This window comes from Chiloscyllium plagiosum, unplaced genomic scaffold (genome assembly GCF_037043375.1).
Source record: "Chiloscyllium plagiosum isolate Xiang-an unplaced genomic scaffold, Cpla_swu_hap1 HiC_scaffold_27, whole genome shotgun sequence".
Classification (NCBI taxonomy): domain Eukaryota; kingdom Metazoa; phylum Chordata; class Chondrichthyes; order Orectolobiformes; family Hemiscylliidae; genus Chiloscyllium; species Chiloscyllium plagiosum.
In genome coordinates, this window is record NW_028270165.1 from 27,054,435 (window position 1) to 27,061,848 (window position 7,414).

Sequence of the window (7,414 nt, forward strand, 5' to 3'; positions counted from 1 at the left end):
TGAAGAGGGGTCTCCTGGTGGACAGGGTGTGTTGGAGGTGGGTGAAGGGGGGGTCTCCTGGTGGACGGGGTGTGTTGGAGGTGGGTGAAGGGGGGTCTCCTGGTGGATGGGGTGTGTTGGAGGTGGGTGAAGGGGGTCTCCTGGTAGACGGGATGTGTTGGAGGTGGGTGAAGGGGGGTCTCCTGGTGGACAGGGTGTGTTGGAAGTGGGTGAAGGTGTTGTTGTTGGGTGGGCAGGTATCTGGATGGAAAAATTGTGCCCGGAGTCCGCGGAGGAAATGTTAGATGTTGCTACTCGTGTTGACCTCATTGACCAGGTAGTGTGAAGGGGTCAAGGTGAGACCTTTGCTGTGGATTGATCGTTCCCTCCTCAATCAGGTTGAGTTGTATGGAGCTTGTTATTGTATGGGGCGGGAGATAGGACCCAGTGTGGGGGCTTGTTCAGGTGTTTTGGGGGCGGAGTCTTTCTCTGCAGTGGGCGTGGTTATTCGTGGATGGACACGTCACCGTCGCATGTGACGTTCGCCGCGAGGGCGGAAGTGTGGCCTGCGGGTGTCAGCGCGCGGCAGGTCCGACGTCAGCCGCGGCTGTCCAGCGGGTGACGTCACGTGAGGGGCGGAAGTGGCTGCGGCAGCGGCAACTGCGCGGGGCGGAAGTGGCCATCAGAGACCTGGAAGCTGCCAACTGGGTAAGTTGCAGTGTGGGTTTGGGGAGCTTTGAGGCGGGGGGGGCCGGGTTATCCCCAATCCAGGGAATTCCGCCTGCGGGTGCTCACTGTGACTGTTGCATAGTATCGTTTCTCCTCGCTCCCTTCCTGCTTTTCCCAATCCCAGTGTCAGTTTGCAGGCTCTGGGGCCTCTGGTGGGCAGGAGGGCTGCTTGTTTCAATGTGCAAAAAGTCACACAACACCAGGTTATGGTTCTTACACACATCTTTGTGAAAGGGATATGGTGGTTTAGGTTCTTTAACGTGTAAATCCCGGAATTACATTCTCAAGGTTGGAGCAACTTAAAAACCACACAACACCAGGTTACAGTCCAACAGGTTTATTTGGAAAGCTAGTGTGCTTCCAAATAAACCTGTTGGACTATAACCTGGTGTTGTGTGATTTTTAACTTTGTACACCCCAGTCCAACACCGGCGTCTCCAAGTCAGCTTATTTAATAATGCCAGGTTATAGTCCAACAGGTTTAATTGGAAGCAATAGCTTTCGGAGCACCGCTCTTTCGTCAGGTGGTTGTCTGGCTCCGAAAGCTAGTGCTTTCAATTAATCCTGTTGGACTATAACCTGGTTTAGTGTGATTTTTAACTTTGTACACCCCAGTCCAACACCGCTATCTCCAAATCATATCTAACAATAGGTGTCATTTCAGCTCAGGCAATGCATGAAACATGTGAAGCTAAAGTCTTAGCGTTGCAGTTTAAGCAGGTGGAGAAGAAGCTGCTGGGGTTTCCCACCCAAGGTCCTTGATCCCAATCGGATCGAGCGACTTCCCATATGCGATTGTCAAGGCAGGATTAGCCAAGGGCACATTAGGGTTTTAAAAGAGCACTGTTCAATCATGCTGTTTTTGTAGCACTTATTTCTGAGCATTTAAATCCACTTTGCACAGGCTGTTACTTTTAAACTAAGTCTCCTTCTTGAATATGGACAAGCTTGGGTAGAACAAAACTGGCAGATATTGTCAATCCTCAGATGTCTGTTGAGAGTGGACCACATGAACTTCAGGCTTCGCTGTGCCGAAGATGAACCAACTGTGACATATTTATGAGTTGACAAAAAGAATTGGCACTTATGTAGCACTCTGACTATCATTAAATGTTTACTAAAATTTTGCAGACATTATTTCACCAGGGTTGTCACTCAGGAATGTACAGCCATGGTCAACTTCATTGACAAAGATGTCAGCTTGAAGGAGAATCTGAAGAAGGAACAAGTCAGAGAGGTTAAAGGAAGGAATTGTAGAACTTATAACCTAAGGTTTACTTCATTAATATATGAACAATGTGGATGACACTAAGGTCGGTGGAATTGTGGATAGTGACAAGGGGTGTTGTAGGTTACAGAGAGACGTAGATAAGCTGCAGAACTGGGCTGAGAGGTGGCAAATGGTGTTAAATGTGGAAAAGTGTGAGATGATTCACTTTAGAAGGAGTGATAGGAATACAGAGTACTGGGCTAATGGTAAGATTCTTGGTAATGTCGATGAGCAGAGAGATCTCAGTGTCCAGGTACATAGATCCTTGAAAGTTGTCACCCAGGTTGATGGGGTTGTTAAGAAGGCATACGGTTAGCTTTTATTGGTAGAGGGATTGAGTTTCGGAGCCACAAGGTCATGCTGCGGCTGTACAAAACTCTGGTGCAACCACACTTGGAATATTGCATACAGTTCTGGTCACTGCTTTATAGGAAGGATGGGGAAGCTTTGGAAATGGTTCAGAGGAGATATACTACGATGTTGCCTGGTATGGAGGGAAGGTCTTACGAGGAAAGGCTGAGAGACTTGAGGCTATTTTTGTTAGAGAGAAGAAGTTTGAGAGGCAACGTAATTGAGACATATAAGATAATCAGAGGGTTTTTTAGGGTGGACAGTGAGAGCCTTTTTCCCTCAGATGGTGACGGTGAGCACGAGGGGGCATAGCTTTAAATTGAGGGATGATAGATATAGGACAGATGTCAGAGGTAGTTTCTTTACTCAGAGTAGTAGGGGTGTGGAATGCACTACCTGCAACAGCAGTAAGCTCGCTAACTTTAAGGGCACTTAAATGGGCATTGGATAGACATATGGATGAAAATCTGATAGTGTAGGATAGCTAGACTTCAGATTGTTGTGCTAACCTCTGAAACCATCGAGGGCCGAAGGGCCTGTACTGCGCAGTCATGTTCTCTGAGTGTCTGAGGTTCTGTTCACTCCGAGAGCTGACTCTGAAGGAGCTGGATCAGTGGCAGGGACTCTCCATGTATCAGCAGAGGGTGACTTGGTGACAGGATACCAGCTTCTGTGGAGTCATTTCAAAGTCATTGCCAAACCAGCGGATGGGAGGTGAGAAAGCTTTTATCACATAGCGAATGGTTCCGGTTTTCCAGTGAGCTACAGTGGAAGTGTGGTGGAGGCAGGTTCGGTTCAGGCATTCAACAGTGCTTCGGGTGATTATTTCAACGGAGACTGTCTTTCGGAGTCATGGGGGGGAAAAGTAGGATATTGGCAAGGAGTTAAAATGCTCCAAAGTGTGGTGTAGACTTCATGGGTTGAGCAACCTGTTTCTGCACCATCATGTTTCTGTAAATCGGTAAAGGAATGGTGGGAAACTTCCGAGTTGGCTGGGATGCAGTGTCTTGTGGAAACTCTGTCTGCCAATATTCAGCAACCTTTTTTAAAAAAAAAACCCAAAACATTGTGGATGCTGTAAGTCTGAAATAGAAGCAGTTTCTCGGCTGTGAATGGTTGACTGGTGATGAATTGAAAATGTGTTGCTGGAAAAGCGCAGCAGGTCAGGCAGCATCCAGGGAACAGGAGAATCGACATTTCGGGCATAAGCCCTTCTTCAGGAATTAGCTGGTGATGAATTAGCTGGGAACTATATCCACTGGGTTGGGAAATGAGATCGAGCAGGCACCGTCTGAAATATTGCATCAGTGTGAAAAGGCCAAACTGAAAGATGAGCTGCTCATCCTCTGGCACCAGTCGAGCCTCAGTGGAACAATGCAGGAGTCTCAGGACAGAGCTGTCAGAGTGGAAGTGATGCAGAATGTTAAAATGACAAATGATGAGAAGCACAGGGTCCAGCTTGCAGGCTGAATGGATATCGTTCCGCAGAGTAATGACAAAGTTTATGTTTGCTTCTCCAATGAGGTGAAAGCAGTAATTAAAATGCCAGCGTTTATTGCCCATCCCGAGTTGTACTTGGGGTAGGCACGGTGGCTCAGTGGTTAGCACTGCTGCCTCTCAGCACCAGGGACCCGGGTTCGATTCCAACCTCGGGGCGACTGTCTGTGTGGAGTTTGCACATTCTTCCCGTATCTGTGTGGGTTTCCTCCGGGTACTCCGGTGTCCTCCCGCAGTCCAAAGATGTGCAGATTAGGGCGAATTGGCCATGCTAAATTGTCCCATAGAGTTCAGGGATGTGTCGGCTTGGAGTAAATGTAGAGTAGTAGGGGAATGGGTCTGGGTGGGTTCCTCTCCGGAGGGTCGGTGTGGATTTGTTGGGCCAAATGGCCTGTTTCCACACTGTCGGGATTCTAAGTAAAAGGTGGTTTGAACTGCCTTCTTGAACTGCTGCAGTCCATCTACTGCAGGGGGATTCAAGATGCAATCAGGTCTAGGATCTTACCCAGTGAGAGTGAAGGAAGATAATATATTTCCAAGTCAGGATGCTGAGTGGCTTGGATGTAAACCTGCAGGGGGTGGTGTTCCCATGTACCTGCTACCCTTGACCTTCTAGATGGAAATGGTCGTGGGTTTGGGATGAAGTGTCGAGCACCATTGCAGCCTAAACAGTTTGAAGGATGCTTTACCTGCAGGGCAGGTTATAAACTACAGCATGTGGTGCTGGAAAAGCTCAGCAGGTCAGGCAGCATCCGAGGAGCAGGAGAGTCGACGTTTCGGGCAAGAGACCGTCATCAGGAATTCTCCTGCTCCACGGATGCTGCCTGACCTGCTGTGCTTTCCCAGCACCCCACTCTCGACTCTAATCTCCAGCATCTGCAGTTCTCGCTTTCTCCTATAAAGGGCAGCAAATTAGTTGCCAAAATATTACATCCTATTCCAGCTGAAAGCTAACATAAATCCCAAGAGTCAGAATGATAAAGTCCTGGATGTCGCTAACAGCAAAACCCAACTCCTGCAGCAAATTCTGATCTGGCTGGGGTCTTTCTGCAGGTTGAGCGGTACGGTGGCTCAGCGGTTAGCACTGCTGCCTCACAGCACCAGGGTACCAGGTTCGACTCCAGCCTTGGGGCGACTGTCTGTGCGGAGTTTGCACATTCTCCCTGTGTCTATGTGGGTCCCCTCCAGGTGCTCCGGTTTCCTCCCACAGTCCAAAGATATGCAGGTCAGGTGAATTGGCCTTGCTAAATTGCCAATAGTGTTAGATGCATTCGTCAGAGGGAAGTGGGTCTGGGTGGGTTACTCTTCGGAGGGTCGGTATGGACTGGTTGGGCCGAAGGGCCTGTTTCCACACTGTAGGGAATCTCATCTTGAGTGATCTGTCTGGGGTTGTTTAGCAGGTTGAGTGATCTGGCTGGGGTTTTTTTAGGTTGAGTAATTGCTTATACATGGAACAGGTGAATAATCTCTCTCCAGCCCGAACCTACTGCTGATTTATTCAAATGGTAACAGAAATTGCTGCAGAGACGCTGCAGCTCTGGGCAGCCTCTGTGGACAAAGCATTGAGTTAACATTTCAAAGCCATTGTGGAGAACGGTCACTGGACTCGAAGAGTTAACTTTTTCACTCGGCAGATGTTGCCAGACTTACTGAATTTCCGCTGTTTCAGTTCTCCAGCATCAGCAGGTTCGTTGTTTTATTCCAACAGGTGAACAATGGCTCGTGTTCACATTCTGCATTTGGTATCGCAAAGTCTCGATCACATGTCCTGACTCCTGTTTCCAATTTATTTTGCAGGCAATTGGATGGGATGCCTATGCATCACTTCAGATTCAGGCGAGGATAGTCATTCCGTCAGGACCAAAAGGTCCTCATATTTGGATCATGGAAGCTAAAATAATCGTTCACACTGAGAAACCGTGGAAGTGTGGGGACTGTGAAAAGACATTCAAATGCCCATCCCACCTCGAAAGGCATCGACGCAGTCACACTGGGGAGAGGCCGTTCAGCTGCCCCCAGTGTGGAAGGGGATTCACTCGCTTAACCAATATGCTGTCACACCAGCGGGTTCACACCGGGGAGAGACCGTTTAAATGTCCAGACTGTGGGACATGCTGTAAAAGTTCCAGGGACCTAGCGTCCCACCAACGTGTTCACACTGATGAGAGACCGTACAGATGCTCTCACTGTGGGTCCAGGTTCAAGCGATCATCTAACCTCAGCGTACACCAGCGCATACACACTGGGGAGAGACCATTCACTTGCAGTGAGTGTGGGAAGGGATTCTCTCACTCATGTCACTTGATGACACACCAGCAAGTTCACTCCGACCGGAGACCTTTTAACTGTACAGACTGTGGAAAATGCTTTAAAAGTTCAAGAGAACTGATGTCCCATCAACGTGTTCACACAGACGAGAGACCGTTCCGATGCTGTCACTGTGGGGCTGGGTTCCTACGGATGCCTGACCTCACTGTCCACCAACGTTGTCACACTGGGGAGAAGCCATTCAACTGTTCAGAGTGTGGAAAGAAATTTAACAGGTCTTCCTACTTGCTGTCACACCAGCGGGTTCACTCTGAGGAGAGACCTTTCAAATGCCCGGACTGTGGGAAGGGTTGTAAAAGCTCTCGACAGCTGGTGATCCATCGACGTGTTCACACGGACAACAGACCGTTTCGGTGCTCTCACTGCGGGACTGGCTTCAGACGATCTTCTGAACTGATTGTACACCAGCGAGTCCACAGCGGGGAGAGACCATTTACCTGCTGCAAATGTGGGAAGGGGTTCACTCAGTCATCCCACCTACTGAGACACCAGCGCATTCACAAGTAATCGCAGTGATTCGATTTTGCTGTTAATCGCATTTGGGAATGGACCTGTTTCATTTGAATCTGTTTCCACTGATAGTTTAAAAAAAAAACTACACTTCAGTTATAGTATTCTGGATAAACATCAAATAAATCAGCTTTGTATTTAATACAAAATGTACAAAGTTTTTTTTTAAATATCACTGGCATAAATTTTTGAAGGGCTGTCCCTCTCCCCTGTCTTCTCCATCTTCACCCCCAACAACAAGTGGGAACGTCTTTGCCTCAACCTTAGTGACAATCCATTGCCTCTGCTGCATCTCTCCTTTTCACTAACCGCTGGGTCAAACGCCCTCATGACTTCCTCTTTGAGTCCAGAACTTGCAACTTTATCCAGTTTTCCCTCCAGTCTCTTATCATTGCCTGATTCGAGCTTATCTGGGTTATTCTCATTTACTCAGAGAGTGGTAAGGGTGTGGAATGCCCTACCTGCTAATGTAGTCAACTCAGCCACATTAGGGAGATTTAAACAATCCTTAGATAAGCCCATGGATGATGATGGGATAGTGTAGGGGGACAAGCTGAGAATAGTTCATAGGTCGGCGCAACATCGAGGGCCGAAGGGCCTGTTCTGCGCTGTACTGTTCTATGTTCTATCTGTAGAGCATCTAAACTCCCCTGTTACCTGATATTGTTAATAGTTAAAAATCACACAGCACCAGGTTATAGTCCGGCAGGTTTATTTGGAAGCACTAGCTTTCAGAGCACTGCTCCTTCA

General features: G+C 48.2%; 1 pseudogene across 1 annotated transcript; it reads left to right on the forward strand.

Moving 5' to 3' along the window:
* Positions 1–660: 660 nt before the first annotated feature.
* LOC122543630 (uncharacterized) lies at positions 661–6,800 on the forward strand (annotated as a pseudogene). The gene is made up of 2 exons (XR_015751233.1): positions 661–687; positions 5,624–6,800. The product of XR_015751233.1 is annotated as an uncharacterized LOC122543630 (transcript).
* The last annotated feature ends 614 nt before the right edge of the window (positions 6,801–7,414 follow it).